Here is a 25981-nt window from a genome sequence, read left to right as displayed (position 1 = left end):
GCGGCGATTAATCGATGACGGGTTGAGAAATCGATGAACCCCCTCTTCTTGGCGTATTGCGTAATCTTTTGGACGGGGGCTCGCGTGTGACACGTCGAGCAACGCACGGGAAAGGAAGGGTCGGATACATAATTTGCGCAAGAAGTGACGGGTGCGATCATACCAGCACTAAAGCACCGGATCCCATCAGAACTCCGCAGTTAAGCGTGCTTGGGCGAGAGTAGTACTAGGATGGGTGACCTCCTGGGAAGTCCTCGTGTTGCACTCATCGTTCTTTTTAATTTCCGGTATTCTTCCGTCGTTTATTGCCGTGCAGGCACTTGGGCTTGTTCGTTGATTGCCGTTCGCAGCACCTCACGTTCTTTTTAGTTTTTGGTATCCGTCCGTCGCAATTACTGCATACTTAATCGTTTGCTCGCCGATTACCGTTCGCGGCGATTAATCGATGACGGGTTGAGAAATCGATGAACCCCCTCTTCTTGGCGTATTGCGTAATCTTTTGGACGGGGGCTCGCGTGTGACACGTCGAGCAACGCACGGGAAAGGAAGGGTCGGATACATAATTTGCGCAAGAAGTGACGGGTGCGATCATACCAGCACTAAAGCACCGGATCCCATCAGAACTCCGCAGTTAAGCGTGCTTGGGCGAGAGTAGTACTAGGATGGGTGACCTCCTGGGAAGTCCTCGTGTTGCACTCCTCGTTCTTTTTAATTTCCGGTATTCTTCCGTCGTTTATTGCCGTGCAGGCACTTGGGCTTGTTCGTTGATTGCCGTTCACAGCACCTCACGTTCTTTTTAGTTTTTGGTATCCGTCCGTCGCAATTACTGCATACTTAATCGTTTGCTCGCCGATTACCGTTCGCGGCGATTAATCGATGACGGGTTGAGAAATCGATGAACCCCCTCTTCTTGGCGTATTGCGTAATCTTTTGGACGGGGGCTCGCGTGTGACACGTCGAGCAACGCACGGGAAAGGAAGGGTCGGATACATAATTTGCGCAAGAAGTGACGGGTGCGATCATACCAGCACTAAAGCACCGGATCCCATCAGAACTCCGCAGTTAAGCGTGCTTGGGCGAGAGTAGTACTAGGATGGGTGACCTCCTGGGAAGTCCTCGTGTTGCACTCCTCGTTCTTTTTAATTTCCGGTATTCTTCCGTCGTTTATTGCCGTGCAGGCACTTGGGCTTGTTCGTTGATTGCCGTTCGCAGCACCTCACGTTCTTTTTAGTTTTTGGTATCCGTCCGTCGCAATTACTGCATACTTAATCGTTTGCTCGCCGATTACCGTTCGCGGCGATTAATCGATGACGGGTTGAGAAATCGATGAACCCCCTCTTCTTGGCGTATTGCGTAATCTTTTGGACGGGGGCTCGCGTGTGACACGTCGAGCAACGCACGGGAAAGGAAGGGTCGGATACATAATTTGCGCAAGAAGTGACGGGTGCGATCATACCAGCACTAAAGCACCGGATCCCATCAGAACTCCGCAGTTAAGCGTGCTTGGGCGAGAGTAGTACTAGGATGGGTGACCTCCTGGGAAGTCCTCGTGTTGCACTCCTCGTTCTTTTTAATTTCCGGTATTCTTCCGTCGTTTATTGCCGTGCAGGCACTTGGGCTTGTTCGTTGATTGCCGTTCGCAGCACCTCACGTTCTTTTTAGTTTTTGGTATCCGTCCGTCGCAATTACTGCATACTTAATCGTTTGCTCGCCGATTACCGTTCGCGGCGATTAATCGATGACGGGTTGAGAAATCGATGAACCCCCTCTTCTTGGCGTATTGCGTAATCTTTTGGACGGGGGCTCGCGTGTGACACGTCGAGCAACGCACGGGAAAGGAAGGGTCGGATACATAATTCAGCACTAAAGCACCGGATCCCATCAGAACTCCGCAGTTAAGCGTGCTTGGGCGAGAGTAGTACTAGGATGGGTGACCTCCTGGGAAGTCCTCGTGTTGCACTCCTCGTTCTTTTTAATTTCCGGTATTCTTCCGTCGTTTATTGCCGTGCAGGCACTTGGGCTTGTTCGTTGATTGCCGTTCGCAGCACCTCACGTTCTTTTTAGTTTTTGGTATCCGTCCGTCGCAATTACTGCATACTTAATCGTTTGCTCGCCGATTACCGTTCGCGGCGATTAATCGATGACGGGTTGAGAAATCGATGAACCCCCTCTTCTTGGCGTATTGCGTAATCTTTTGGACGGGGGCTCGCGTGTGACACGTCGAGCAACGCACGGGAAAGGAAGGGTCGGATACATAATTTGCGCAAGAAGTGACGGGTGCGATCATACCAGCACTAAAGCACCGGATCCCATCAGAACTCCGCAGTTAAGCGTGCTTGGGCGAGAGTAGTACTAGGATGGGTGACCTCCTGGGAAGTCCTCGTGTTGCACTCCTCGTTCTTTTTAATTTCCGGTATTCTTCCGTCGTTTATTGCCGTGCAGGCACTTGGGCTTGTTCGTTGATTGCCGTTCGCAGCACCTCACGTTCTTTTTAGTTTTTGGTATCCGTCCGTCGCAATTACTGCATACTTAATCGTTTGCTCGCCGATTACCGTTCGCGGCGATTAATCGATGACGGGTTGAGAAATCGATGAACCCCCTCTTCTTGGCGTATTGCGTAATCTTTTGGACGGGGGCTCGCGTGTGACACGTCGAGCAACGCACGGGAAAGGAAGGGTCGGATACATAATTTGCGCAAGAAGTGACGGGTGCGATCATACCAGCACTAAAGCACCGGATCCCATCAGAACTCCGCAGTTAAGCGTGCTTGGGCGAGAGTAGTACTAGGATGGGTGACCTCCTGGGAAGTCCTCGTGTTGCACTCCTCGTTCTTTTTAATTTCCGGTATTCTTCCGTCGTTTATTGCCGTGCAGGCACTTGGGCTTGTTCGTTGATTGCCGTTCGCAGCACCTCACGTTCTTTTTAGTTTTTGGTATCCGTCCGTCGCAATTACTGCATACTTAATCGTTTGCTCGCCGATTACCGTTCGCGGCGATTAATCGATGACGGGTTGAGAAATCGATGAACCCCCTCTTCTTGGCGTATTGCGTAATCTTTTGGACGGGGGCTCGCGTGTGACACGTCGAGCAACGCACGGGAAAGGAAGGGTCGGATACATAATTTGCGCAAGAAGTGACGGGTGCGATCATACCAGCACTAAAGCACCGGATCCCATCAGAACTCCGCAGTTAAGCGTGCTTGGGCGAGAGTAGTACTAGGATGGGTGACCTCCTGGGAAGTCCTCGTGTTGCACTCCTCGTTCTTTTTAATTTCCGGTATTCTTCCGTCGTTTATTGCCGTGCAGGCACTTGGGCTTGTTCGTTGATTGCCGTTCGCAGCACCTCACGTTCTTTTTAGTTTTTGGTATCCGTCCGTCGCAATTACTGCATACTTAATCGTTTGCTCGCCGATTACCGTTCGCGGCGATTAATCGATGACGGGTTGAGAAATCGATGAACCCCCTCTTCTTGGCGTATTGCGTAATCTTTTGGACGGGGGCTCGCGTGTGACACGTCGAGCAACGCACGGGAAAGGAAGGGTCGGATACATAATTTGCGCAAGAAGTGACGGGTGCGATCATACCAGCACTAAAGCACCGGATCCCATCAGAACTCCGCAGTTAAGCGTGCTTGGGCGAGAGTAGTACTAGGATGGGTGACCTCCTGGGAAGTCCTCGTGTTGCACTCCTCGTTCTTTTTAATTTCCGGTATTCTTCCGTCGTTTATTGCCGTGCAGGCACTTGGGCTTGTTCGTTGATTGCCGTTCGCAGCACCTCACGTTCTTTTTAGTTTTTGGTATCCGTCCGTCGCAATTACTGCATACTTAATCGTTTGCTCGCCGATTACCGTTCGCAGGCGATTAATCGATGACGGGTTGAGAAATCGATGAACCCCCTCTTCTTGGCGTATTGCGTAATCTTTTGGACGGGGGCTCGCGTGTGACACGTCGAGCAACGCACGGGAAAGGAAGGGTCGGATACATAATTTGCGCAAGAAGTGACGGGTGCGATCATACCAGCACTAAAGCACCGGATCCCATCAGAACTCCGCAGTTAAGCGTGCTTGGGCGAGAGTAGTACTAGGATGGGTGACCTCCTGGGAAGTCCTCGTGTTGCACTCCTCGTTCTTTTTAATTTCCGGTATTCTTCCGTCGTTTATTGCCGTGCAGGCACTTGGGCTTGTTCGTTGATTGCCGTTCGCAGCACCTCACGTTCTTTTTAGTTTTTGGTATCCGTCCGTCGCAATTACTGCATACTTAATCGTTTGCTCGCCGATTACCGTTCGCGGCGATTAATCGATGACGGGTTGAGAAATCGATGAACCCCCTCTTCTTGGCGTATTGCGTAATCTTTTGGACGGGGGCTCGCGTGTGACACGTCGAGCAACGCACGGGAAAGGAAGGGTCGGATACATAATTTGCGCAAGAAGTGACGGGTGCGATCATACCAGCACTAAAGCACCGGATCCCATCAGAACTCCGCAGTTAAGCGTGCTTGGGCGAGAGTAGTACTAGGATGGGTGACCTCCTGGGAAGTCCTCGTGTTGCACTCCTCGTTCTTTTTAATTTCCGGTATTCTTCCGTCGTTTATTGCCGTGCAGGCACTTGGGCTTGTTCGTTGATTGCCGTTCGCAGCACCTCACGTTCTTTTTAGTTTTTGGTATCCGTCCGTCGCAATTACTGCATACTTAATCGTTTGCTCGCCGATTACCGTTCGCGGCGATTAATCGATGACGGGTTGAGAAATCGATGAACCCCCTCTTCTTGGCGTATTGCGTAATCTTTTGGACGGGGGCTCGCGTGTGACACGTCGAGCAACGCACGGGAAAGGAAGGGTCGGATACATAATTTGCGCAAGAAGTGACGGGTGCGATCATACCAGCACTAAAGCACCGGATCCCATCAGAACTCCGCAGTTAAGCGTGCTTGGGCGAGAGTAGTACTAGGATGGGTGACCTCCTGGGAAGTCCTCGTGTTGCACTCCTCGTTCTTTTTAATTTCCGGTATTCTTCCGTCGTTTATTGCCGTGCAGGCACTTGGGCTTGTTCGTTGATTGCCGTTCGCAGCACCTCACGTTCTTTTTAGTTTTTGGTATCCGTCCGTCGCAATTACTGCATACTTAATCGTTTGCTCGCCGATTACCGTTCGCGGCGATTAATCGATGACGGGTTGAGAAATCGATGAACCCCCTCTTCTTGGCGTATTGCGTAATCTTTTGGACGGGGGCTCGCGTGTGACACGTCGAGCAACGCACGGGAAAGGAAGGGTCGGATACATAATTTGCGCAAGAAGTGACGGGTGCGATCATACCAGCACTAAAGCACCGGATCCCATCAGAACTCCGCAGTTAAGCGTGCTTGGGCGAGAGTAGTACTAGGATGGGTGACCTCCTGGGAAGTCCTCGTGTTGCACTCCTCGTTCTTTTTAATTTCCGGTATTCTTCCGTCGTTTATTGCCGTGCAGGCACTTGGGCTTGTTCGTTGATTGCCGTTCGCAGCACCTCACGTTCTTTTTAGTTTTTGGTATCCGTCCGTCGCAATTACTGCATACTTAATCGTTTGCTCGCCGATTACCGTTCGCGGCGATTAATCGATGACGGGTTGAGAAATCGATGAACCCCCTCTTCTTGGCGTATTGCGTAATCTTTTGGACGGGGGCTCGCGTGTGACACGTCGAGCAACGCACGGGAAAGGAAGGGTCGGATACATAATTTGCGCAAGAAGTGACGGGTGCGATCATACCAGCACTAAAGCACCGGATCCCATCAGAACTCCGCAGTTAAGCGTGCTTGGGCGAGAGTAGTACTAGGATGGGTGACCTCCTGGGAAGTCCTCGTGTTGCACTCCTCGTTCTTTTTAATTTCCGGTATTCTTCCGTCGTTTATTGCCGTGCACTTGGGCTTGTTCGTTGATTGCCGTTCGCAGCACCTCACGTTCTTTTTAGTTTTTGGTATCCGTCCGTCGCAATTACTGCATACTTAATCGTTTGCTCGCCGATTACCGTTCGCGGCGATTAATCGATGACGGGTTGAGAAATCGATGAACCCCCTCTTCTTGGCGTATTGCGTAATCTTTTGGACGGGGGCTCGCGTGTGACACGTCGAGCAACGCACGGGAAAGGAAGGGTCGGATACATAATTTGCGCAAGAAGTGACGGGTGCGATCATACCAGCACTAAAGCACCGGATCCCATCAGAACTCCGCAGTTAAGCGTGCTTGGGCGAGAGTAGTACTAGGATGGGTGACCTCCTGGGAAGTCCTCGTGTTGCACTCCTCGTTCTTTTTAATTTCCGGTATTCTTCCGTCGTTTATTGCCGTGCAGGCACTTGGGCTTGTTCGTTGATTGCCGTTCGCAGCACCTCACGTTCTTTTTAGTTTTTGGTATCCGTCCGTCGCAATTACTGCATACTTAATCGTTTGCTCGCCGATTACCGTTCGCGGCGATTAATCGATGACGGGTTGAGAAATCGATGAACCCCCTCTTCTTGGCGTATTGCGTAATCTTTTGGACGGGGGCTCGCGTGTGACACGTCGAGCAACGCACGGGAAAGGAAGGGTCGGATACATAATTTGCGCAAGAAGTGACGGGTGCGATCATACCAGCACTAAAGCACCGGATCCCATCAGAACTCCGCAGTTAAGCGTGCTTGGGCGAGAGTAGTACTAGGATGGGTGACCTCCTGGGAAGTCCTCGTGTTGCACTCCTCGTTCTTTTTAATTTCCGGTATTCTTCCGTCGTTTATTGCCGTGCAGGCACTTGGGCTTGTTCGTTGATTGCCGTTCGCAGCACCTCACGTTCTTTTTAGTTTTTGGTATCCGTCCGTCGCAATTACTGCATACTTAATCGTTTGCTCGCCGATTACCGTTCGCGGCGATTAATCGATGACGGGTTGAGAAATCGATGAACCCCCTCTTCTTGGCGTATTGCGTAATCTTTTGGACGGGGGCTCGCGTGTGACACGTCGAGCAACGCACGGGAAAGGAAGGGTCGGATACATAATTTGCGCAAGAAGTGACGGGTGCGATCATACCAGCACTAAAGCACCGGATCCCATCAGAACTCCGCAGTTAAGCGTGCTTGGGCGAGAGTAGTACTAGGATGGGTGACCTCCTGGGAAGTCCTCGTGTTGCACTCCTCGTTCTTTTTAATTTCCGGTATTCTTCCGTCGTTTATTGCCGTGCAGGCACTTGGGCTTGTTCGTTGATTGCCGTTCGCAGCACCTCACGTTCTTTTTAGTTTTTGGTATCCGTCCGTCGCAATTACTGCATACTTAATCGTTTGCTCGCCGATTACCGTTCGCGGCGATTAATCGATGACGGGTTGAGAAATCGATGAACCCCCTCTTCTTGGCGTATTGCGTAATCTTTTGGACGGGGGCTCGCGTGTGACACGTCGAGCAACGCACGGGAAAGGAAGGGTCGGATACATAATTTGCGCAAGAAGTGACGGGTGCGATCATACCAGCACTAAAGCACCGGATCCCATCAGAACTCCGCAGTTAAGCGTGCTTGGGCGAGAGTAGTACTAGGATGGGTGACCTCCTGGGAAGTCCTCGTGTTGCACTCCTCGTTCTTTTTAATTTCCGGTATTCTTCCGTCGTTTATTGCCGTGCAGGCACTTGGGCTTGTTCGTTGATTGCCGTTCGCAGCACCTCACGTTCTTTTTAGTTTTTGGTATCCGTCCGTCGCAATTACTGCATACTTAATCGTTTGCTCGCCGATTACCGTTCGCGGCGATTAATCGATGACGGGTTGAGAAATCGATGAACCCCCTCTTCTTGGCGTATTGCGTAATCTTTTGGACGGGGGCTCGCGTGTGACACGTCGAGCAACGCACGGGAAAGGAAGGGTCGGATACATAATTTGCGCAAGAAGTGACGGGTGCGATCATACCAGCACTAAAGCACCGGATCCCATCAGAACTCCGCAGTTAAGCGTGCTTGGGCGAGAGTAGTACTAGGATGGGTGACCTCCTGGGAAGTCCTCGTGTTGCACTCCTCGTTCTTTTTAATTTCCGGTATTCTTCCGTCGTTTATTGCCGTGCAGGCACTTGGGCTTGTTCGTTGATTGCCGTTCGCAGCACCTCACGTTCTTTTTAGTTTTTGGTATCCGTCCGTCGCAATTACTGCATACTTAATCGTTTGCTCGCCGATTACCGTTCGCGGCGATTAATCGATGACGGGTTGAGAAATCGATGAACCCCCTCTTCTTGGCGTATTGCGTAATCTTTTGGACGGGGGCTCGCGTGTGACACGTCGAGCAACGCACGGGAAAGGAAGGGTCGGATACATAATTTGCGCAAGAAGTGACGGGTGCGATCATACCAGCACTAAAGCACCGGATCCCATCAGAACTCCGCAGTTAAGCGTGCTTGGGCGAGAGTAGTACTAGGATGGGTGACCTCCTGGGAAGTCCTCGTGTTGCACTCCTCGTTCTTTTTAATTTCCGGTATTCTTCCGTCGTTGATTGCCGTTCGCAGCACCTCACGTTCTTTTTAGTTTTTGGTATCCGTCCGTCGCAATTACTGCATACTTAATCGTTTGCTCGCCGATTACCGTTCGCGGCGATTAATCGATGACGGGTTGAGAAATCGATGAACCCCCTCTTCTTGGCGTATTGCGTAATCTTTTGGACGGGGGCTCGCGTGTGACACGTCGAGCAACGCACGGGAAAGGAAGGGTCGGATACATAATTTGCGCAAGAAGTGACGGGTGCGATCATACCAGCACTAAAGCACCGGATCCCATCAGAACTCCGCAGTTAAGCGTGCTTGGGCGAGAGTAGTACTAGGATGGGTGACCTCCTGGGAAGTCCTCGTGTTGCACTCCTCGTTCTTTTTAATTTCCGGTATTCTTCCGTCGTTTATTGCCGTGCAGGCACTTGGGCTTGTTCGTTGATTGCCGTTCGCAGCACCTCACGTTCTTTTTAGTTTTTGGTATCCGTCCGTCGCAATTACTGCATACTTAATCGTTTGCTCGCCGATTACCGTTCGCGGCGATTAATCGATGACGGGTTGAGAAATCGATGAACCCCCTCTTCTTGGCGTATTGCGTAATCTTTTGGACGGGGGCTCGCGTGTGACACGTCGAGCAACGCACGGGAAAGGAAGGGTCGGATACATAATTTGCGCAAGAAGTGACGGGTGCGATCATACCAGCACTAAAGCACCGGATCCCATCAGAACTCCGCAGTTAAGCGTGCTTGGGCGAGAGTAGTACTAGGATGGGTGACCTCCTGGGAAGTCCTCGTGTTGCACTCCTCGTTCTTTTTAATTTCCGGTATTCTTCCGTCGTTTATTGCCGTGCAGGCACTTGGGCTTGTTCGTTGATTGCCGTTCGCAGCACCTCACGTTCTTTTTAGTTTTTGGTATCCGTCCGTCGCAATTACTGCATACTTAATCGTTTGCTCGCCGATTACCGTTCGCGGCGATTAATCGATGACGGGTTGAGAAATCGATGAACCCCCTCTTCTTGGCGTATTGCGTAATCTTTTGGACGGGGGCTCGCGTGTGACACGTCGAGCAACGCACGGGAAAGGAAGGGTCGGATACATAATTTGCGCAAGAAGTGACGGGTGCGATCATACCAGCACTAAAGCACCGGATCCCATCAGAACTCCGCAGTTAAGCGTGCTTGGGCGAGAGTAGTACTAGGATGGGTGACCTCCTGGGAAGTCCTCGTGTTGCACTCCTCGTTCTTTTTAATTTCCGGTATTCTTCCGTCGTTTATTGCCGTGCAGGCACTTGGGCTTGTTCGTTGATTGCCGTTCGCAGCACCTCACGTTCTTTTTAGTTTTTGGTATCCGTCCGTCGCAATTACTGCATACTTAATCGTTTGCTCGCCGATTACCGTTCGCGGCGATTAATCGATGACGGGTTGAGAAATCGATGAACCCCCTCTTCTTGGCGTATTGCGTAATCTTTTGGACGGGGGCTCGCGTGTGACACGTCGAGCAACGCACGGGAAAGGAAGGGTCGGATACATAATTTGCGCAAGAAGTGACGGGTGCGATCATACCAGCACTAAAGCACCGGATCCCATCAGAACTCCGCAGTTAAGCGTGCTTGGGCGAGAGTAGTACTAGGATGGGTGACCTCCTGGGAAGTCCTCGTGTTGCACTCCTCGTTCTTTTTAATTTCCGGTATTCTTCCGTCGTTTATTGCCGTGCAGGCACTTGGGCTTGTTCGTTGATTGCCGTTCGCAGCACCTCACGTTCTTTTTAGTTTTTGGTATCCGTCCGTCGCAATTACTGCATACTTAATCGTTTGCTCGCCGATTACCGTTCGCGGCGATTAATCGATGACGGGTTGAGAAATCGATGAACCCCCTCTTCTTGGCGTATTGCGTAATCTTTTGGACGGGGGCTCGCGTGTGACACGTCGAGCAACGCACGGGAAAGGAAGGGTCGGATACATAATTTGCGCAAGAAGTGACGGGTGCGATCATACCAGCACTAAAGCACCGGATCCCATCAGAACTCCGCAGTTAAGCGTGCTTGGGCGAGAGTAGTACTAGGATGGGTGACCTCCTGGGAAGTCCTCGTGTTGCACTCCTCGTTCTTTTTAATTTCCGGTATTCTTCCGTCGTTTATTGCCGTGCAGGCACTTGGGCTTGTTCGTTGATTGCCGTTCGCAGCACCTCACGTTCTTTTTAGTTTTTGGTATCCGTCCGTCGCAATTACTGCATACTTAATCGTTTGCTCGCCGATTACCGTTCGCGGCGATTAATCGATGACGGGTTGAGAAATCGATGAACCCCCTCTTCTTGGCGTATTGCGTAATCTTTTGGACGGGGGCTCGCGTGTGACACGTCGAGCAACGCACGGGAAAGGAAGGGTCGGATACATAATTTGCGCAAGAAGTGACGGGTGCGATCATACCAGCACTAAAGCACCGGATCCCATCAGAACTCCGCAGTTAAGCGTGCTTGGGCGAGAGTAGTACTAGGATGGGTGACCTCCTGGGAAGTCCTCGTGTTGCACTCCTCGTTCTTTTTAATTTCCGGTATTCTTCCGTCGTTTATTGCCGTGCAGGCACTTGGGCTTGTTCGTTGATTGCCGTTCGCAGCACCTCACGTTCTTTTTAGTTTTTGGTATCCGTCCGTCGCAATTACTGCATACTTAATCGTTTGCTCGCCGATTACCGTTCGCGGCGATTAATCGATGACGGGTTGAGAAATCGATGAACCCCCTCTTCTTGGCGTATTGCGTAATCTTTTGGACGGGGGCTCGCGTGTGACACGTCGAGCAACGCACGGGAAAGGAAGGGTCGGATACATAATTTGCGCAAGAAGTGACGGGTGCGATCATACCAGCACTAAAGCACCGGATCCCATCAGAACTCCGCAGTTAAGCGTGCTTGGGCGAGAGTAGTACTAGGATGGGTGACCTCCTGGGAAGTCCTCGTGTTGCACTCCTCGTTCTTTTTAATTTCCGGTATTCTTCCGTCGTTTATTGCCGTGCAGGCACTTGGGCTTGTTCGTTGATTGCCGTTCGCAGCACCTCACGTTCTTTTTAGTTTTTGGTATCCGTCCGTCGCAATTACTGCATACTTAATCGTTTGCTCGCCGATTACCGTTCGCGGCGATTAATCGATGACGGGTTGAGAAATCGATGAACCCCCTCTTCTTGGCGTATTGCGTAATCTTTTGGACGGGGGCTCGCGTGTGACACGTCGAGCAACGCACGGGAAAGGAAGGGTCGGATACATAATTTGCGCAAGAAGTGACGGGTGCGATCATACCAGCACTAAAGCACCGGATCCCATCAGAACTCCGCAGTTAAGCGTGCTTGGGCGAGAGTAGTACTAGGATGGGTGACCTCCTGGGAAGTCCTCGTGTTGCACTCCTCGTTCTTTTTAATTTCCGGTATTCTTCCGTCGTTTATTGCCGTGCAGGCACTTGGGCTTGTTCGTTGATTGCCGTTCGCAGCACCTCACGTTCTTTTTAGTTTTTGGTATCCGTCCGTCGCAATTACTGCATACTTAATCGTTTGCTCGCCGATTACCGTTCGCGGCGATTAATCGATGACGGGTTGAGAAATCGATGAACCCCCTCTTCTTGGCGTATTGCGTAATCTTTTGGACGGGGGCTCGCGTGTGACACGTCGAGCAACGCACGGGAAAGGAAGGGTCGGATACATAATTTGCGCAAGAAGTGACGGGTGCGATCATACCAGCACTAAAGCACCGGATCCCATCAGAACTCCGCAGTTAAGCGTGCTTGGGCGAGAGTAGTACTAGGATGGGTGACCTCCTGGGAAGTCCTCGTGTTGCACTCCTCGTTCTTTTTAATTTCCGGTATTCTTCCGTCGTTTATTGCCGTGCAGGCACTTGGGCTTGTTCGTTGATTGCCGTTCGCAGCACCTCACGTTCTTTTTAGTTTTTGGTATCCGTCCGTCGCAATTACTGCATACTTAATCGTTTGCTCGCCGATTACCGTTCGCGGCGATTAATCGATGACGGGTTGAGAAATCGATGAACCCCCTCTTCTTGGCGTATTGCGTAATCTTTTGGACGGGGGCTCGCGTGTGACACGTCGAGCAACGCACGGGAAAGGAAGGGTCGGATACATAATTTGCGCAAGAAGTGACGGGTGCGATCATACCAGCACTAAAGCACCGGATCCCATCAGAACTCCGCAGTTAAGCGTGCTTGGGCGAGAGTAGTACTAGGATGGGTGACCTCCTGGGAAGTCCTCGTGTTGCACTCCTCGTTCTTTTTAATTTCCGGTATTCTTCCGTCGTTTATTGCCGTGCAGGCACTTGGGCTTGTTCGTTGATTGCCGTTCGCAGCACCTCACGTTCTTTTTAGTTTTTGGTATCCGTCCGTCGCAATTACTGCATACTTAATCGTTTGCTCGCCGATTACCGTTCGCGGCGATTAATCGATGACGGGTTGAGAAATCGATGAACCCCCTCTTCTTGGCGTATTGCGTAATCTTTTGGACGGGGGCTCGCGTGTGACACGTCGAGCAACGCACGGGAAAGGAAGGGTCGGATACATAATTTGCGCAAGAAGTGACGGGTGCGATCATACCAGCACTAAAGCACCGGATCCCATCAGAACTCCGCAGTTAAGCGTGCTTGGGCGAGAGTAGTACTAGGATGGGTGACCTCCTGGGAAGTCCTCGTGTTGCACTCCTCGTTCTTTTTAATTTCCGGTATTCTTCCGTCGTTTATTGCCGTGCAGGCACTTGGGCTTGTTCGTTGATTGCCGTTCGCAGCACCTCACGTTCTTTTTAGTTTTTGGTATCCGTCCGTCGCAATTACTGCATACTTAATCGTTTGCTCGCCGATTACCGTTCGCGGCGATTAATCGATGACGGGTTGAGAAATCGATGAACCCCCTCTTCTTGGCGTATTGCGTAATCTTTTGGACGGGGGCTCGCGTGTGACACGTCGAGCAACGCACGGGAAAGGAAGGGTCGGATACATAATTTGCGCAAGAAGTGACGGGTGCGATCATACCAGCACTAAAGCACCGGATCCCATCAGAACTCCGCAGTTAAGCGTGCTTGGGCGAGAGTAGTACTAGGATGGGTGACCTCCTGGGAAGTCCTCGTGTTGCACTCCTCGTTCTTTTTAATTTCCGGTATTCTTCCGTCGTTTATTGCCGTGCAGGCACTTGGGCTTGTTCGTTGATTGCCGTTCGCAGCACCTCACGTTCTTTTTAGTTTTTGGTATCCGTCCGTCGCAATTACTGCATACTTAATCGTTTGCTCGCCGATTACCGTTCGCAGGCGATTAATCGATGACGGGTTGAGAAATCGATGAACCCCCTCTTCTTGGCGTATTGCGTAATCTTTTGGACGGGGGCTCGCGTGTGACACGTCGAGCAACGCACGGGAAAGGAAGGGTCGGATACATAATTTGCGCAAGAAGTGACGGGTGCGATCATACCAGCACTAAAGCACCGGATCCCATCAGAACTCCGCAGTTAAGCGTGCTTGGGCGAGAGTAGTACTAGGATGGGTGACCTCCTGGGAAGTCCTCGTGTTGCACTCCTCGTTCTTTTTAATTTCCGGTATTCTTCCGTCGTTTATTGCCGTGCAGGCACTTGGGCTTGTTCGTTGATTGCCGTTCGCAGCACCTCACGTTCTTTTTAGTTTTTGGTATCCGTCCGTCGCAATTACTGCATACTTAATCGTTTGCTCGCCGATTACCGTTCGCGGCGATTAATCGATGACGGGTTGAGAAATCGATGAACCCCCTCTTCTTGGCGTATTGCGTAATCTTTTGGACGGGGGCTCGCGTGTGACACGTCGAGCAACGCACGGGAAAGGAAGGGTCGGATACATAATTTGCGCAAGAAGTGACGGGTGCGATCATACCAGCACTAAAGCACCGGATCCCATCAGAACTCCGCAGTTAAGCGTGCTTGGGCGAGAGTAGTACTAGGATGGGTGACCTCCTGGGAAGTCCTCGTGTTGCACTCCTCGTTCTTTTTAATTTCCGGTATTCTTCCGTCGTTTATTGCCGTGCAGGCACTTGGGCTTGTTCGTTGATTGCCGTTCGCAGCACCTCACGTTCTTTTTAGTTTTTGGTATCCGTCCGTCGCAATTACTGCATACTTAATCGTTTGCTCGCCGATTACCGTTCGCGGCGATTAATCGATGACGGGTTGAGAAATCGATGAACCCCCTCTTCTTGGCGTATTGCGTAATCTTTTGGACGGGGGCTCGCGTGTGACACGTCGAGCAACGCACGGGAAAGGAAGGGTCGGATACATAATTTGCGCAAGAAGTGACGGGTGCGATCATACCAGCACTAAAGCACCGGATCCCATCAGAACTCCGCAGTTAAGCGTGCTTGGGCGAGAGTAGTACTAGGATGGGTGACCTCCTGGGAAGTCCTCGTGTTGCACTCCTCGTTCTTTTTAATTTCCGGTATTCTTCCGTCGTTTATTGCCGTGCAGGCACTTGGGCTTGTTCGTTGATTGCCGTTCGCAGCACCTCACGTTCTTTTTAGTTTTTGGTATCCGTCCGTCGCAATTACTGCATACTTAATCGTTTGCTCGCCGATTACCGTTCGCGGCGATTAATCGATGACGGGTTGAGAAATCGATGAACCCCCTCTTCTTGGCGTATTGCGTAATCTTTTGGACGGGGGCTCGCGTGTGACACGTCGAGCAACGCACGGGAAAGGAAGGGTCGGATACATAATTTGCGCAAGAAGTGACGGGTGCGATCATACCAGCACTAAAGCACCGGATCCCATCAGAACTCCGCAGTTAAGCGTGCTTGGGCGAGAGTAGTACTAGGATGGGTGACCTCCTGGGAAGTCCTCGTGTTGCACTCCTCGTTCTTTTTAATTTCCGGTATTCTTCCGTCGTTTATTGCCGTGCAGGCACTTGGGCTTGTTCGTTGATTGCCGTTCGCAGCACCTCACGTTCTTTTTAGTTTTTGGTATCCGTCCGTCGCAATTACTGCATACTTAATCGTTTGCTCGCCGATTACCGTTCGCGGCGATTAATCGATGACGGGTTGAGAAATCGATGAACCCCCTCTTCTTGGCGTATTGCGTAATCTTTTGGACGGGGGCTCGCGTGTGACACGTCGAGCAACGCACGGGAAAGGAAGGGTCGGATACATAATTTGCGCAAGAAGTGACGGGTGCGATCATACCAGCACTAAAGCACCGGATCCCATCAGAACTCCGCAGTTAAGCGTGCTTGGGCGAGAGTAGTACTAGGATGGGTGACCTCCTGGGAAGTCCTCGTGTTGCACTCCTCGTTCTTTTTAATTTCCGGTATTCTTCCGTCGTTTATTGCCGTGCAGGCACTTGGGCTTGTTCGTTGATTGCCGTTCGCAGCACCTCACGTTCTTTTTAGTTTTTGGTATCCGTCCGTCGCAATTACTGCATACTTAATCGTTTGCTCGCCGATTACCGTTCGCGGCGATTAATCGATGACGGGTTGAGAAATCGATGAACCCCCTCTTCTTGGCGTATTGCGTAATCTTTTGGACGGGGGCTCGCGTGTGACACGTCGAGCAACGCACGGGAAAGGAAGGGTCGGATACATAATTTGCGCAAGAAGTGACGGGTGCGATCATACCAGCACTAAAGCACCGGATCCCATCAGAACTCCGCAGTTAAGCGTGCTTGGGCGAGAGTAGTACTAGGATGGGTGACCTCCTGGGAAGTCCTCGTGTTGCACTCCTCGTTCTTTTTAATTTCCGGTATTCTTCCGTCGTTTATTGCCGTGCAGGCACTTGGGCTTGTTCGTTGATTGCCGTTCGCAGCACCTCACGTTCTTTTTAGTTTTTGGTATCCGTCCGTCGCAATTACTGCATACTTAATCGTTTGCTCGCCGATTACCGTTCGCGGCGATTAATCGATGACGGGTTGAGAAATCGATGAACCCCCTCTTCTTGGCGTATTGCGTAATCTTTTGGACGGGGGCTCGCGTGTGACACGTCGAGCAACGCACGGGAAAGGAAGGGTCGGATACATAATTTGCGCAAGAAGTGACGGGTGCGATCATACCAGCACTAAAGCACCGGATCCCATCAGAACTCCGCAGTTAAGCGTGCTTGGGCGAGAGTAGTACTAGGATGGGTGACCTCCTGGGAAGTCCTCGTGTTGCACTCCTCGTTCTTTTTAATTTCCGGTATTCTTCCGTCGTTTATTGCCGTGCAGGCACTTGGGCTTGTTCGTTGATTGCCGTTCGCAGCACCTCACGTTCTTTTTAGTTTTTGGTATCCGTCCGTCGCAATTACTGCATACTTAATCGTTTGCTCGCCGATTACCGTTCGCGGCGATTAATCGATGACGGGTTGAGAAATCGATGAACCCCCTCTTCTTGGCGTATTGCGTAATCTTTTGGACGGGGGCTCGCGTGTGACACGTCGAGCAACGCACGGGAAAGGAAGGGTCGGATACATAATTTGCGCAAGAAGTGACGGGTGCGATCATACCAGCACTAAAGCACCGGATCCCATCAGAACTCCGCAGTTAAGCGTGCTTGGGCGAGAGTAGTACTAGGATGGGTGACCTCCTGGGAAGTCCTCGTGTTGCACTCCTCGTTCTTTTTAATTTCCGGTATTCTTCCGTCGTTTATTGCCGTGCAGGCACTTGGGCTTGTTCGTTGATTGCCGTTCGCAGCACCTCACGTTCTTTTTAGTTTTTGGTATCCGTCCGTCGCAATTACTGCATACTTAATCGTTTGCTCGCCGATTACCGTTCGCGGCGATTAATCGATGACGGGTTGAGAAATCGATGAACCCCCTCTTCTTGGCGTATTGCGTAATCTTTTGGACGGGGGCTCGCGTGTGACACGTCGAGCAACGCACGGGAAAGGAAGGGTCGGATACATAATTTGCGCAAGAAGTGACGGGTGCGATCATACCAGCACTAAAGCACCGGATCCCATCAGAACTCCGCAGTTAAGCGTGCTTGGGCGAGAGTAGTACTAGGATGGGTGACCTCCTGGGAAGTCCTCGTGTTGCACTCCTCGTTCTTTTTAATTTCCGGTATTCTTCCGTCGTTTATTGCCGTGCAGGCACTTGGGCTTGTTCGTTGATTGCCGTTCGCAGCACCTCACGTTCTTTTTAGTTTTTGGTATCCGTCCGTCGCAATTACTGCATACTTAATCGTTTGCTCGCCGATTACCGTTCGCGGCGATTAATCGATGACGGGTTGAGAAATCGATGAACCCCCTCTTCTTGGCGTATTGCGTAATCTTTTGGACGGGGGCTCGCGTGTGACACGTCGAGCAACGCACGAGAAAGGAAGGGTCGGATACATAATTTGCGCAAGAAGTGACGGGTGCGATCATACCAGCACTAAAGCACCGGATCCCATCAGAACTCCGCAGTTAAGCGTGCTTGGGCGAGAGTAGTACTAGGATGGGTGACCTCCTGGGAAGTCCTCGTGTTGCACTCCTCGTTCTTTTTAATTTCCGGTATTCTTCCGTCGTTTATTGCCGTGCAGGCACTTGGGCTTGTTCGTTGATTGCCGTTCGCAGCACCTCACGTTCTTTTTAGTTTTTGGTATCCGTCCGTCGCAATTACTGCATACTTAATCGTTTGCTCGCCGATTACCGTTCGCGGCGATTAATCGATGACGGGTTGAGAAATCGATGAACCCCCTCTTCTTGGCGTATTGCGTAATCTTTTGGACGGGGGCTCGCGTGTGACACGTCGAGCAACGCACGGGAAAGGAAGGGTCGGATACATAATTTGCGCAAGAAGTGACGGGTGCGATCATACCAGCACTAAAGCACCGGATCCCATCAGAACTCCGCAGTTAAGCGTGCTTGGGCGAGAGTAGTACTAGGATGGGTGACCTCCTGGGAAGTCCTCGTGTTGCACTCCTCGTTCTTTTTAATTTCCGGTATTCTTCCGTCGTTTATTGCCGTGCAGGCACTTGGGCTTGTTCGTTGATTGCCGTTCGCAGCACCTCACGTTCTTTTTAGTTTTTGGTATCCGTCCGTCGCAATTACTGCATACTTAATCGTTTGCTCGCCGATTACCGTTCGCGGCGATTAATCGATGACGGGTTGAGAAATCGATGAACCCCCTCTTCTTGGCGTATTGCGTAATCTTTTGGACGGGGGCTCGCGTGTGACACGTCGAGCAACGCACGGGAAAGGAAGGGTCGGATACATAATTTGCGCAAGAAGTGACGGGTGCGATCATACCAGCACTAAAGCACCGGATCCCATCAGAACTCCGCAGTTAAGCGTGCTTGGGCGAGAGTAGTACTAGGATGGGTGACCTCCTGGGAAGTCCTCGTGTTGCACTCCTCGTTCTTTTTAATTTCCGGTATTCTTCCGTCGTTTATTGCCGTGCAGGCACTTGGGCTTGTTCGTTGATTGCCGTTCGCAGCACCTCACGTTCTTTTTAGTTTTTGGTATCCGTCCGTCGCAATTACTGCATACTTAATCGTTTGCTCGCCGATTACCGTTCGCGGCGATTAATCGATGACGGGTTGAGAAATCGATGAACCCCCTCTTCTTGGCGTATTGCGTAATCTTTTGGACGGGGGCTCGCGTGTGACACGTCGAGCAACGCACGGGAAAGGAAGGGTCGGATACATAATTTGCGCAAGAAGTGACGGGTGCGATCATACCAGCACTAAAGCACCGGATCCCATCAGAACTCCGCAGTTAAGCGTGCTTGGGCGAGAGTAGTACTAGGATGGGTGACCTCCTGGGAAGTCCTCGTGTTGCACTCCTCGTTCTTTTTAATTTCCGGTATTCTTCCGTCGTTTATTGCCGTGCAGGCACTTGGGCTTGTTCGTTGATTGCCGTTCGCAGCACCTCACGTTCTTTTTAGTTTTTGGTATCCGTCCGTCGCAATTACTGCATACTTAATCGTTTGCTCGCCGATTACCGTTCGCGGCGATTAATCGATGACGGGTTGAGAAATCGATGAACCCCCTCTTCTTGGCGTATTGCGTAATCTTTTGGACGGGGGCTCGCGTGTGACACGTCGAGCAACGCACGGGAAAGGAAGGGTCGGATACATAATTTGCGCAAGAAGTGACGGGTGCGATCATACCAGCACTAAAGCACCGGATCCCATCAGAACTCCGCAGTTAAGCGTGCTTGGGCGAGAGTAGTACTAGGATGGGTGACCTCTTGGGAAGTCCTCGTGTTGCACTCCTCGTTCTTTTTAATTTTCGGTATTCTTCCGTCGTTTATTGCCGTGCAGGCACTTGGGCTTGTTCGTTGATTGCCGTTCGCAGCACCTCACGTTCTTTTTAGTTTTTGGTATCCGTCCGTCGCAATTACTGCATACTTAATCGTTTGCTCGTCGATTACCGTTCGCGGCGATTAATCGATGACGGGTTGAGAAATCGATGAACCCCCTCTTCTTGGCGTATTGCGTAATCTTTTGGACGGGGGCTCGCGTGTGACACGTCGAGCAACGCACGGGAAAGGAAGGGTCGGATACATAATTTGCGCAAGAAGTGACGGGTGCGATCATACCAGCACTAAAGCACCGGATCCCATCAGAACTCCGCAGTTAAGCGTGCTTGGGCGAGAGTAGTACTAGGATGGGTGACCTCCTGGGAAGTCCTCGTGTTGCACTCCTTGTTCTTTTTAATTTTCGGTATTCTTCCGTCGTTTATTGCCGTGCAGGCACTTGGGCTTGTTCGTTGATTGCCGTTCGCAGCACCTCACGTTCTTTTTAGTTTTTGGTATCCGTCCGTCGCAATTACTGCATACTTAATCGTTTGCTCGCCGATTACCGTTCGCGGCGATTAATCGATGACGGGTTGAGAAATCGATGAACCCCCTCTTCCTGGCGTATTGCGTAATCTTTTGGACGGGGGCTCGCGTGTGACACGTCGAGCAACGCACGGGAAAGGAAGGGTCGGATACATAATTTGCGCAAGAAGTGACGGGTGCGATCATACCAGCACTAAAGCACCGGATCCCATCAGAACTCCGCAGTTAAGCGTGCTTGGGCGAGAGTAGTACTAGGATGGGTGACCTCCTGGGAAGTCCTCGTGTTGCACTCCTCGTTCTTTTTAATTTTCGGTATTCTTCCGTCGTTTATTGCCGTGCAGGCACTTGGGCTTGTTCGTTGATTGCCGTTCGCAGCACCTCGCGTTCTTTTTAGTTTTTGGTATCCGTCCGTCGCAATTACTGCATACTTAATCGTTTGCTCGCCGATTACCGTTCGCGGCGATTAATCGATGACGGGTTGAGAAATCGATGAACCCCCTCTTCCTGGCGTATTGCGTAATCTTTTGGACGGGGGCTCGCGTGTGACACCTCGAGCAACGCACGGGAAAGGAAGGGTCGGATACATAATTTGCGCAAGAAGTGACGGGTGCGATCATACCAGCACTAAAGCACCGGATCCCATCAGAACTCCGCAGTTAAGCGTGCTTGGGCGAGAGTAGTACTAGGATGGGTGACCTCCTGGGAAGTCCTCGTGTTGCACTCCTCGTTCTTTTTAATTTTCGGTATTCTTCCGTCGTTTATTGCCGTGCAGGCACTTGGGCTTGTTCGTTGATTGCCGTTCGCAGCACCTCGCGTTCTTTTTAGTTTTTGGTATCCGTCCGTCGCAATTACTGCATACTTAATCGTTTGCTCGCCGATTACCGTTCGCGGCGATTAATCGATGACGGGTTGAGAAATCGATGAACCCCCTCTTCCTGGCGTATTGCGTAATCTTTTGGACGGGGGCTCGCGTGTGACACCTCGAGCAACGCACGGGAAAGGAAGGGTCGGATACATAATTTGCGCAAGAAGTGACGGGTGCGATCATACCAGCACTAAAGCACCGGATCCCATCAGAACTCCGCAGTTAAGCGTGCTTGGGCGAGAGTAGTACTAGGATGGGTGACCTCCTGGGAAGTCCTCGTGTTGCACTCCTTGTTCTTTTTAATTTTCGGTATTCTTCCGTCGTTTATTGCCGTGCAGGCACTTGGGCTTGTTCGTTGATTGCCGTTCGCAGCACCTCACGTTCTTTTTAGTTTTTGGTATCCGTCCGTCGCAATTACTGCATACTTAATCGTTTGCTCGCCGATTACCGTTCGCGGCGATTAATCGATGACGGGTTGAGAAATCGATGAACCCCCTCTTCCTGGCGTATTGCGTAATCTTTTGGACGGGGGCTCGCGTGTGACACGTCGAGCAACGCACGGGAAAGGAAGGGTCGGATACATAATTTGCGCAAGAAGTGACGGGTGCGATCATACCAGCACTAAAGCACCGGATCCCATCAGAACTCCGCAGTTAAGCGTGCTTGGGCGAGAGTAGTACTAGGATGGGTGACCTCCTGGGAAGTCCTCGTGTTGCACTCCTCGTTCTTTTTAATTTTCGGTATTCTTCCGTCGTTTATTGCCGTGCAGGCACTTGGGCTTGTTCGTTGATTGCCGTTCGCAGCACCTCGCGTTCTTTTTAGTTTTTGGTATCCGTCCGTCGCAATTACTGCATACTTAATCGTTTGCTCGCCGATTACCGTTCGCGGCGATTAATCGATGACGGGTTGAGAAATCGATGAACCCCCTCTTCCTGGCGTATTGCGTAATCTTTTGGACGGGGGCTCGCGTGTGACACCTCGAGCAACGCACGGGAAAGGAAGGGTCGGATACATAATTTGCGCAAGAAGTGACGGGTGCGATCATACCAGCACTAAAGCACCGGATCCCATCAGAACTCCGCAGTTAAGCGTGCTTGGGCGAGAGTAGTACTAGGATGGGTGACCTCCTGGGAAGTCCTCGTGTTGCACTCCTCGTTCTTTTTAATTTTCGGTATTCTTCCGTCGTTTATTGCCGTGCAGGCACTTGGGCTTGTTCGTTGATTGCCGTTCGCAGCACCTCGCGTTCTTTTTAGTTTTTGGTATCCGTCCGTCGCAATTACTGCATACTTAATCGTTTGCTCGCCGATTACCGTTCGCGGCGATTAATCGATGACGGGTTGAGAAATCGATGAACCCCCTCTTCCTGGCGTATTGCGTAATCTTTTGGACGGGGGCTCGCGTGTGACACCTCGAGCAACGCACGGGAAAGGAAGGGTCGGATACATAATTTGCGCAAGAAGTGACGGGTGCGATCATACCAGCACTAAAGCACCGGATCCCATCAGAACTCCGCAGTTAAGCGTGCTTGGGCGAGAGTAGTACTAGGATGGGTGACCTCCTGGGAAGTCCTCGTGTTGCACTCCTCGTTCTTTTTAATTTTCGGTATTCTTCCGTCGTTTATTGCCGTGCAGGCACTTGGGCTTGTTCGTTGATTGCCGTTCGCAGCACCTCACGTTCTTTTTAGTTTTTGGTATCCGTCCGTCGCAATTACTGCATACTTAATCGTTTGCTCGCCGATTACCGTTCGCGGCGATTAATCGATGACGGGTTGAGAAATCGATGAACCCCCTCTTCTTGGCGTATTGCGTAATCCTTTGGACGGGGGCTCGCGTGTGACACGTCGAGCAACGCACGGGAAAGGAAGGGTCGGATACATAATTTGCGCAAGAAGTGACGGGTGCGATCATACCAGCACTAAAGCACCGGATCCCATCAGAACTCCGCAGTTAAGCGTGCTTGGGCGAGAGTAGTACTAGGATGGGTGACCTCCTGGGAAGTCCTCGTGTTGCACTCCTCGTTCTTTTTAATTTTCGGTATTCTTCCGTCGTTTATTGCCGTGCAGGCACTTGGGCTTGTTCGTTGATTGCCGTTCGCAGCACCTCACGTTCTTTTTAGTTTTTGGTATCCGTCCGTCGCAATTACTGCATACTTAATCGTTTGCTCGCCGATTACCGTTCGCGGCGATTAATCGATGACGGGTTGAGAAATCGATGAACCCCCTCTTCTTGGCGTATTGCGTAATCCTTTGGACGGGGGCTCGCGTGTGACACGTCGAGCAACGCACGGGAAAGGAAGGGTCGGATACATAATTTGCGCAAGAAGTGACGGGTGCGATCATACCAGCACTAAAGCACCGGATCCCATCAGAACTCCGCAGTTAAGCGTGCTTGGGCGAGAGTAGTACTAGGATGGGTGACCTCCTGGGAAGTCCTCGTGTTGCACTCCTCGTTCTTTTTAATTTTCGGTATTCTTCCGTCGTTTATTGCCGTGCAGGCACTTGGGCTTGTTCGTTGATTGCCGTTCGCAGCACCTCACGTTCTTTTTAGTTTTTGGTATCCGTCCGTCGCAATTACTGCATACTTAATCGTTTGCTCGCCGATTACCGTTCGCGGCGATTAATCGATGACGGGTTGAGAAATCGATGAACCCCCTCTTCTTGGCGTATTGCGTAATCCTTTGGACGGGGGCTCGCGTGTGACACGTCGAGCAACGCACGGGAAAGGAAGGGTCGGATACATAATTTGCGCAAGAAGTGACGGGTGCGATCATACCAGCACTAAAGCACCGGATCCCATCAGAACTCCGCAGTTAAGCGTGCTTGGGCGAGAGTAGTACCAGGATGGGTGACCTCCTGGGAAGTCCTCGTGTTGCACTCCTCGTTCTTTTTAATTTTCGGTATTCTTCCGTCGTTTATTGCCGTGCAGGCACTTGGGCTTGTTCGTTGATTGCCGTTCGCAGCACCTCACGTTCTTTTTAGTTTTTGGTATCCGTCCGTCGCAATTACTGCATACTTAATCGTTTGCTCGCCGATTACCGTTCGCGGCGATTAATCGATGACGGGTTGAGAAATCGATGAACCCCCTCTTCTTGGCGTATTGCGTAATCCTTTGGACGGGGGCTCGCGTGTGACACGTCGAGCAACGCACGGGAAAGGAAGGGTCGGATACATAATTTGCGCAAGAAGTGACGGGTGCGATCATACCAGCACTAAAGCACCGGATCCCATCAGAACTCCGCAGTTAAGCGTGCTTGGGCGAGAGTAGTACCAGGATGGGTGACCTCCTGGGAAGTCCTCGTGTTGCACTCCTCGTTCTTTTTAATTTTCGGTATTCTTCCGTCGTTTATTGCCGTGCAGGCACTTGGGCTTGTTCGTTGATTGCCGTTCGCAGCACCTCACGTTCTTTTTAGTTTTTGGTATCCGTCCGTCGCAATTACTGCATACTTAATCGTTTGCTCGCCGATTACCGTTCGCGGCGATTAATCGATGACGGGTTGAGAAATCGATGAACCCCCTCTTCTTGGCGTATTGCGTAATCCTTTGGACGGGGGCTCGCGTGTGACACGTCGAGCAACGCACGGGAAAGGAAGGGTCGGATACATAATTTGCGCAAGAAGTGACGGGTGCGATCATACCAGCACTAAAGCACCGGATCCCATCAGAACTCCGCAGTTAAGCGTGCTTGGGCGAGAGTAGTACCAGGATGGGTGACCTCCTGGGAAGTCCTCGTGTTGCACTCCTCGTTCTTTTTAATTTTCGATATTCTTCCGTCGTTTATTGCCGTGCAGGCACTTGGGCTTGTTCGTTGATTGCCGTTCGCAGCACCTCACGTTCTTTTTAGTTTTTGGTATCCGTCCGTCGCAATTACTGCATACTTAATCGTTTGCTCGCCGATTACCGTTCGCGGCGATTAATCGATGACGGGTTGAGAAATCGATGAACCCCCTCTTCTTGGCGTATTGCGTAATCCTTTGGACGGGGGCTCGCGTGTGACACGTCGAGCAACGCACGGGAAAGGAAGGGTCGGATACATAATTTGCGCAAGAAGTGACGGGTGCGATCATACCAGCACTAAAGCACCGGATCCCATCAGAACTCCGCAGTTAAGCGTGCTTGGGCGAGAGTAGTACTAGGATGGGTGACCTCCTGGGAAGTCCTCGTGTTGCACTCCTCGTTCTTTTTAATTTTCGGTATTCTTCCGTCGTTTATTGCCGTGCAGGCACTTGGGCTTGTTCGTTGATTGCCGTTCGCAGCACCTCACGTTCTTTTTAGTTTTTGGTATCCGTCCGTCGCAATTACTGCATACTTAATCGTTTGCTCGCCGATTACCGTTCGCGGCGATTAATCGATGACGGGTTGAGAAATCGATGAACCCCCTCTTCTTGGCGTATTGCGTAATCTTTTGGACGGGGGCTCGCGTGTGACACGTCGAGCAACGCACGGGAAAGGAAGGGTCGGATACATAATTTGCGCAAGAAGTGACGGGTGCGATCATACCAGCACTAAAGCACCGGATCCCATCAGAACTCCGCAGTTAAGCGTGCTTGGGCGAGAGTAGTACTAGGATGGGTGACCTCCTGGGAAGTCCTCGTGTTGCACTCCTCGTTCTTTTTAATTTTCGGTATTCTTCCGTCGTTTATTGCCGTGCAGGCACTTGGGCTTGTTCGTTGATTGCCGTTCGCAGCACCTCACGTTCTTTTTAGTTTTTGGTATCCGTCCGTCGCAATTACTGCATACTTAATCGTTTGCTCGCCGATTACCGTTCGCGGCGATTAATCGATGACGGGTTGAGAAATCGATGAACCCCCTCTTCTTGGCGTATTGCGTAATCTTTTGGACGGGGGCTCGCGTGTGACACGTCGAGCAACGCACGGGAAAGGAAGGGTCGGATACATAATTTGCGCAAGAAGTGACGGGTGCGATCATACCAGCACTAAAGCACCGGATCC

General features: G+C 51.3%; 59 non-coding genes and 1 pseudogene across 59 annotated transcripts; all 60 read left to right on the top strand.

The window, feature by feature from the left end:
• Positions 1-149: 149 nt before the first annotated feature.
• On the top strand, positions 150-268 carry LOC149517506 (5S ribosomal RNA). Its single transcript, XR_016344828.1, has one exon. It is a non-coding gene; the product is annotated as a 5S ribosomal RNA (ribosomal RNA).
• Positions 269-580: 312 nt separating this feature from the next.
• LOC149517505 (5S ribosomal RNA) lies at positions 581-699 on the top strand. Its single transcript, XR_016344718.1, has one exon. It is a non-coding gene; the product is annotated as a 5S ribosomal RNA (ribosomal RNA).
• Positions 700-1011: 312 nt separating this feature from the next.
• LOC149517504 (5S ribosomal RNA) lies at positions 1012-1130 on the top strand. The gene has a single exon (XR_016344717.1). It is a non-coding gene; the product is annotated as a 5S ribosomal RNA (ribosomal RNA).
• Positions 1131-1442: 312 nt separating this feature from the next.
• Positions 1443-1561, top strand: LOC149517503 (5S ribosomal RNA). The gene has a single exon (XR_016344716.1). It is a non-coding gene; the product is annotated as a 5S ribosomal RNA (ribosomal RNA).
• A 285-nt stretch (positions 1562-1846) lies between these two features.
• LOC149517502 (5S ribosomal RNA) lies at positions 1847-1963 on the top strand (annotated as a pseudogene).
• Positions 1964-2275: 312 nt separating this feature from the next.
• LOC149517501 (5S ribosomal RNA) lies at positions 2276-2394 on the top strand. Its single transcript, XR_016344715.1, has one exon. It is a non-coding gene; the product is annotated as a 5S ribosomal RNA (ribosomal RNA).
• A 312-nt stretch (positions 2395-2706) lies between these two features.
• LOC149517500 (5S ribosomal RNA) lies at positions 2707-2825 on the top strand. The gene has a single exon (XR_016344713.1). It is a non-coding gene; the product is annotated as a 5S ribosomal RNA (ribosomal RNA).
• A 312-nt stretch (positions 2826-3137) lies between these two features.
• LOC149517499 (5S ribosomal RNA) lies at positions 3138-3256 on the top strand. Its single transcript, XR_016344712.1, has one exon. It is a non-coding gene; the product is annotated as a 5S ribosomal RNA (ribosomal RNA).
• A 312-nt stretch (positions 3257-3568) lies between these two features.
• On the top strand, positions 3569-3687 carry LOC149517498 (5S ribosomal RNA). Its single transcript, XR_016344711.1, has one exon. It is a non-coding gene; the product is annotated as a 5S ribosomal RNA (ribosomal RNA).
• A 313-nt stretch (positions 3688-4000) lies between these two features.
• On the top strand, positions 4001-4119 carry LOC149517497 (5S ribosomal RNA). The gene has a single exon (XR_016344710.1). It is a non-coding gene; the product is annotated as a 5S ribosomal RNA (ribosomal RNA).
• Positions 4120-4431: 312 nt separating this feature from the next.
• LOC149517496 (5S ribosomal RNA) lies at positions 4432-4550 on the top strand. The gene has a single exon (XR_016344709.1). It is a non-coding gene; the product is annotated as a 5S ribosomal RNA (ribosomal RNA).
• Positions 4551-4862: 312 nt separating this feature from the next.
• Positions 4863-4981, top strand: LOC149517495 (5S ribosomal RNA). The gene has a single exon (XR_016344708.1). It is a non-coding gene; the product is annotated as a 5S ribosomal RNA (ribosomal RNA).
• Positions 4982-5293: 312 nt separating this feature from the next.
• LOC149517494 (5S ribosomal RNA) lies at positions 5294-5412 on the top strand. The gene has a single exon (XR_016344707.1). It is a non-coding gene; the product is annotated as a 5S ribosomal RNA (ribosomal RNA).
• Positions 5413-5724: 312 nt separating this feature from the next.
• On the top strand, positions 5725-5843 carry LOC149517493 (5S ribosomal RNA). The gene has a single exon (XR_016344706.1). It is a non-coding gene; the product is annotated as a 5S ribosomal RNA (ribosomal RNA).
• A 308-nt stretch (positions 5844-6151) lies between these two features.
• Positions 6152-6270, top strand: LOC149517492 (5S ribosomal RNA). The gene has a single exon (XR_016344705.1). It is a non-coding gene; the product is annotated as a 5S ribosomal RNA (ribosomal RNA).
• A 312-nt stretch (positions 6271-6582) lies between these two features.
• On the top strand, positions 6583-6701 carry LOC149517491 (5S ribosomal RNA). The gene has a single exon (XR_016344704.1). It is a non-coding gene; the product is annotated as a 5S ribosomal RNA (ribosomal RNA).
• Positions 6702-7013: 312 nt separating this feature from the next.
• Positions 7014-7132, top strand: LOC149517490 (5S ribosomal RNA). Its single transcript, XR_016344702.1, has one exon. It is a non-coding gene; the product is annotated as a 5S ribosomal RNA (ribosomal RNA).
• A 312-nt stretch (positions 7133-7444) lies between these two features.
• Positions 7445-7563, top strand: LOC149517489 (5S ribosomal RNA). Its single transcript, XR_016344701.1, has one exon. It is a non-coding gene; the product is annotated as a 5S ribosomal RNA (ribosomal RNA).
• A 312-nt stretch (positions 7564-7875) lies between these two features.
• On the top strand, positions 7876-7994 carry LOC149517488 (5S ribosomal RNA). Its single transcript, XR_016344700.1, has one exon. It is a non-coding gene; the product is annotated as a 5S ribosomal RNA (ribosomal RNA).
• Positions 7995-8306: 312 nt separating this feature from the next.
• LOC149517487 (5S ribosomal RNA) lies at positions 8307-8425 on the top strand. The gene has a single exon (XR_016344699.1). It is a non-coding gene; the product is annotated as a 5S ribosomal RNA (ribosomal RNA).
• A 280-nt stretch (positions 8426-8705) lies between these two features.
• On the top strand, positions 8706-8824 carry LOC149517486 (5S ribosomal RNA). Its single transcript, XR_016344698.1, has one exon. It is a non-coding gene; the product is annotated as a 5S ribosomal RNA (ribosomal RNA).
• A 312-nt stretch (positions 8825-9136) lies between these two features.
• On the top strand, positions 9137-9255 carry LOC149517485 (5S ribosomal RNA). The gene has a single exon (XR_016344696.1). It is a non-coding gene; the product is annotated as a 5S ribosomal RNA (ribosomal RNA).
• Positions 9256-9567: 312 nt separating this feature from the next.
• Positions 9568-9686, top strand: LOC149517484 (5S ribosomal RNA). Its single transcript, XR_016344695.1, has one exon. It is a non-coding gene; the product is annotated as a 5S ribosomal RNA (ribosomal RNA).
• A 312-nt stretch (positions 9687-9998) lies between these two features.
• Positions 9999-10117, top strand: LOC149517483 (5S ribosomal RNA). The gene has a single exon (XR_016344694.1). It is a non-coding gene; the product is annotated as a 5S ribosomal RNA (ribosomal RNA).
• A 312-nt stretch (positions 10118-10429) lies between these two features.
• LOC149517482 (5S ribosomal RNA) lies at positions 10430-10548 on the top strand. The gene has a single exon (XR_016344692.1). It is a non-coding gene; the product is annotated as a 5S ribosomal RNA (ribosomal RNA).
• Positions 10549-10860: 312 nt separating this feature from the next.
• On the top strand, positions 10861-10979 carry LOC149517481 (5S ribosomal RNA). The gene has a single exon (XR_016344691.1). It is a non-coding gene; the product is annotated as a 5S ribosomal RNA (ribosomal RNA).
• A 312-nt stretch (positions 10980-11291) lies between these two features.
• Positions 11292-11410, top strand: LOC149517480 (5S ribosomal RNA). The gene has a single exon (XR_016344689.1). It is a non-coding gene; the product is annotated as a 5S ribosomal RNA (ribosomal RNA).
• A 312-nt stretch (positions 11411-11722) lies between these two features.
• On the top strand, positions 11723-11841 carry LOC149517479 (5S ribosomal RNA). The gene has a single exon (XR_016344688.1). It is a non-coding gene; the product is annotated as a 5S ribosomal RNA (ribosomal RNA).
• A 312-nt stretch (positions 11842-12153) lies between these two features.
• LOC149517478 (5S ribosomal RNA) lies at positions 12154-12272 on the top strand. Its single transcript, XR_016344687.1, has one exon. It is a non-coding gene; the product is annotated as a 5S ribosomal RNA (ribosomal RNA).
• Positions 12273-12584: 312 nt separating this feature from the next.
• On the top strand, positions 12585-12703 carry LOC149517477 (5S ribosomal RNA). Its single transcript, XR_016344686.1, has one exon. It is a non-coding gene; the product is annotated as a 5S ribosomal RNA (ribosomal RNA).
• Positions 12704-13015: 312 nt separating this feature from the next.
• On the top strand, positions 13016-13134 carry LOC149517476 (5S ribosomal RNA). Its single transcript, XR_016344685.1, has one exon. It is a non-coding gene; the product is annotated as a 5S ribosomal RNA (ribosomal RNA).
• Positions 13135-13446: 312 nt separating this feature from the next.
• LOC149517475 (5S ribosomal RNA) lies at positions 13447-13565 on the top strand. Its single transcript, XR_016344684.1, has one exon. It is a non-coding gene; the product is annotated as a 5S ribosomal RNA (ribosomal RNA).
• Positions 13566-13878: 313 nt separating this feature from the next.
• Positions 13879-13997, top strand: LOC149517474 (5S ribosomal RNA). Its single transcript, XR_016344683.1, has one exon. It is a non-coding gene; the product is annotated as a 5S ribosomal RNA (ribosomal RNA).
• Positions 13998-14309: 312 nt separating this feature from the next.
• On the top strand, positions 14310-14428 carry LOC149517473 (5S ribosomal RNA). The gene has a single exon (XR_016344682.1). It is a non-coding gene; the product is annotated as a 5S ribosomal RNA (ribosomal RNA).
• Positions 14429-14740: 312 nt separating this feature from the next.
• Positions 14741-14859, top strand: LOC149517472 (5S ribosomal RNA). The gene has a single exon (XR_016344681.1). It is a non-coding gene; the product is annotated as a 5S ribosomal RNA (ribosomal RNA).
• Positions 14860-15171: 312 nt separating this feature from the next.
• On the top strand, positions 15172-15290 carry LOC149517471 (5S ribosomal RNA). Its single transcript, XR_016344680.1, has one exon. It is a non-coding gene; the product is annotated as a 5S ribosomal RNA (ribosomal RNA).
• A 312-nt stretch (positions 15291-15602) lies between these two features.
• LOC149517470 (5S ribosomal RNA) lies at positions 15603-15721 on the top strand. The gene has a single exon (XR_016344678.1). It is a non-coding gene; the product is annotated as a 5S ribosomal RNA (ribosomal RNA).
• A 312-nt stretch (positions 15722-16033) lies between these two features.
• On the top strand, positions 16034-16152 carry LOC149517469 (5S ribosomal RNA). Its single transcript, XR_016344677.1, has one exon. It is a non-coding gene; the product is annotated as a 5S ribosomal RNA (ribosomal RNA).
• Positions 16153-16464: 312 nt separating this feature from the next.
• LOC149517468 (5S ribosomal RNA) lies at positions 16465-16583 on the top strand. The gene has a single exon (XR_016344676.1). It is a non-coding gene; the product is annotated as a 5S ribosomal RNA (ribosomal RNA).
• Positions 16584-16895: 312 nt separating this feature from the next.
• Positions 16896-17014, top strand: LOC149517467 (5S ribosomal RNA). The gene has a single exon (XR_016344675.1). It is a non-coding gene; the product is annotated as a 5S ribosomal RNA (ribosomal RNA).
• A 312-nt stretch (positions 17015-17326) lies between these two features.
• On the top strand, positions 17327-17445 carry LOC149517466 (5S ribosomal RNA). Its single transcript, XR_016344674.1, has one exon. It is a non-coding gene; the product is annotated as a 5S ribosomal RNA (ribosomal RNA).
• A 312-nt stretch (positions 17446-17757) lies between these two features.
• LOC149517465 (5S ribosomal RNA) lies at positions 17758-17876 on the top strand. The gene has a single exon (XR_016344673.1). It is a non-coding gene; the product is annotated as a 5S ribosomal RNA (ribosomal RNA).
• A 312-nt stretch (positions 17877-18188) lies between these two features.
• Positions 18189-18307, top strand: LOC149517464 (5S ribosomal RNA). Its single transcript, XR_016344672.1, has one exon. It is a non-coding gene; the product is annotated as a 5S ribosomal RNA (ribosomal RNA).
• A 312-nt stretch (positions 18308-18619) lies between these two features.
• LOC149517463 (5S ribosomal RNA) lies at positions 18620-18738 on the top strand. Its single transcript, XR_016344671.1, has one exon. It is a non-coding gene; the product is annotated as a 5S ribosomal RNA (ribosomal RNA).
• Positions 18739-19050: 312 nt separating this feature from the next.
• On the top strand, positions 19051-19169 carry LOC149517462 (5S ribosomal RNA). Its single transcript, XR_016344670.1, has one exon. It is a non-coding gene; the product is annotated as a 5S ribosomal RNA (ribosomal RNA).
• Positions 19170-19481: 312 nt separating this feature from the next.
• On the top strand, positions 19482-19600 carry LOC149517461 (5S ribosomal RNA). Its single transcript, XR_016344820.1, has one exon. It is a non-coding gene; the product is annotated as a 5S ribosomal RNA (ribosomal RNA).
• Positions 19601-19912: 312 nt separating this feature from the next.
• LOC149517460 (5S ribosomal RNA) lies at positions 19913-20031 on the top strand. The gene has a single exon (XR_016344669.1). It is a non-coding gene; the product is annotated as a 5S ribosomal RNA (ribosomal RNA).
• Positions 20032-20343: 312 nt separating this feature from the next.
• Positions 20344-20462, top strand: LOC149517459 (5S ribosomal RNA). The gene has a single exon (XR_016344666.1). It is a non-coding gene; the product is annotated as a 5S ribosomal RNA (ribosomal RNA).
• Positions 20463-20774: 312 nt separating this feature from the next.
• Positions 20775-20893, top strand: LOC149517458 (5S ribosomal RNA). Its single transcript, XR_016344665.1, has one exon. It is a non-coding gene; the product is annotated as a 5S ribosomal RNA (ribosomal RNA).
• Positions 20894-21205: 312 nt separating this feature from the next.
• LOC149517457 (5S ribosomal RNA) lies at positions 21206-21324 on the top strand. The gene has a single exon (XR_016344664.1). It is a non-coding gene; the product is annotated as a 5S ribosomal RNA (ribosomal RNA).
• A 312-nt stretch (positions 21325-21636) lies between these two features.
• LOC149517456 (5S ribosomal RNA) lies at positions 21637-21755 on the top strand. Its single transcript, XR_016344663.1, has one exon. It is a non-coding gene; the product is annotated as a 5S ribosomal RNA (ribosomal RNA).
• Positions 21756-22067: 312 nt separating this feature from the next.
• Positions 22068-22186, top strand: LOC149517455 (5S ribosomal RNA). Its single transcript, XR_016344662.1, has one exon. It is a non-coding gene; the product is annotated as a 5S ribosomal RNA (ribosomal RNA).
• A 312-nt stretch (positions 22187-22498) lies between these two features.
• Positions 22499-22617, top strand: LOC149517454 (5S ribosomal RNA). The gene has a single exon (XR_016344661.1). It is a non-coding gene; the product is annotated as a 5S ribosomal RNA (ribosomal RNA).
• A 312-nt stretch (positions 22618-22929) lies between these two features.
• Positions 22930-23048, top strand: LOC149517453 (5S ribosomal RNA). Its single transcript, XR_016344660.1, has one exon. It is a non-coding gene; the product is annotated as a 5S ribosomal RNA (ribosomal RNA).
• Positions 23049-23360: 312 nt separating this feature from the next.
• Positions 23361-23479, top strand: LOC149517452 (5S ribosomal RNA). Its single transcript, XR_016344659.1, has one exon. It is a non-coding gene; the product is annotated as a 5S ribosomal RNA (ribosomal RNA).
• A 312-nt stretch (positions 23480-23791) lies between these two features.
• On the top strand, positions 23792-23910 carry LOC149517451 (5S ribosomal RNA). Its single transcript, XR_016344827.1, has one exon. It is a non-coding gene; the product is annotated as a 5S ribosomal RNA (ribosomal RNA).
• Positions 23911-24222: 312 nt separating this feature from the next.
• LOC149517450 (5S ribosomal RNA) lies at positions 24223-24341 on the top strand. The gene has a single exon (XR_016344825.1). It is a non-coding gene; the product is annotated as a 5S ribosomal RNA (ribosomal RNA).
• A 312-nt stretch (positions 24342-24653) lies between these two features.
• On the top strand, positions 24654-24772 carry LOC149517449 (5S ribosomal RNA). Its single transcript, XR_016344824.1, has one exon. It is a non-coding gene; the product is annotated as a 5S ribosomal RNA (ribosomal RNA).
• Positions 24773-25084: 312 nt separating this feature from the next.
• LOC149517448 (5S ribosomal RNA) lies at positions 25085-25203 on the top strand. The gene has a single exon (XR_016344658.1). It is a non-coding gene; the product is annotated as a 5S ribosomal RNA (ribosomal RNA).
• A 312-nt stretch (positions 25204-25515) lies between these two features.
• On the top strand, positions 25516-25634 carry LOC149517447 (5S ribosomal RNA). Its single transcript, XR_016344657.1, has one exon. It is a non-coding gene; the product is annotated as a 5S ribosomal RNA (ribosomal RNA).
• Positions 25635-25981: the final 347 nt, after the last annotated feature.

Source organism: Durio zibethinus, chromosome 8 (assembly GCF_047325235.1).
Source record: "Durio zibethinus cultivar Kanyao isolate XHJ-2024 chromosome 8, ASM4732523v1, whole genome shotgun sequence".
NCBI classification, from domain to species: domain Eukaryota; kingdom Viridiplantae; phylum Streptophyta; class Magnoliopsida; order Malvales; family Malvaceae; genus Durio; species Durio zibethinus.
Note: the sequence above shows the minus strand (reverse complement) of the source record. Positions and strands in the feature narration are given on the sequence as shown.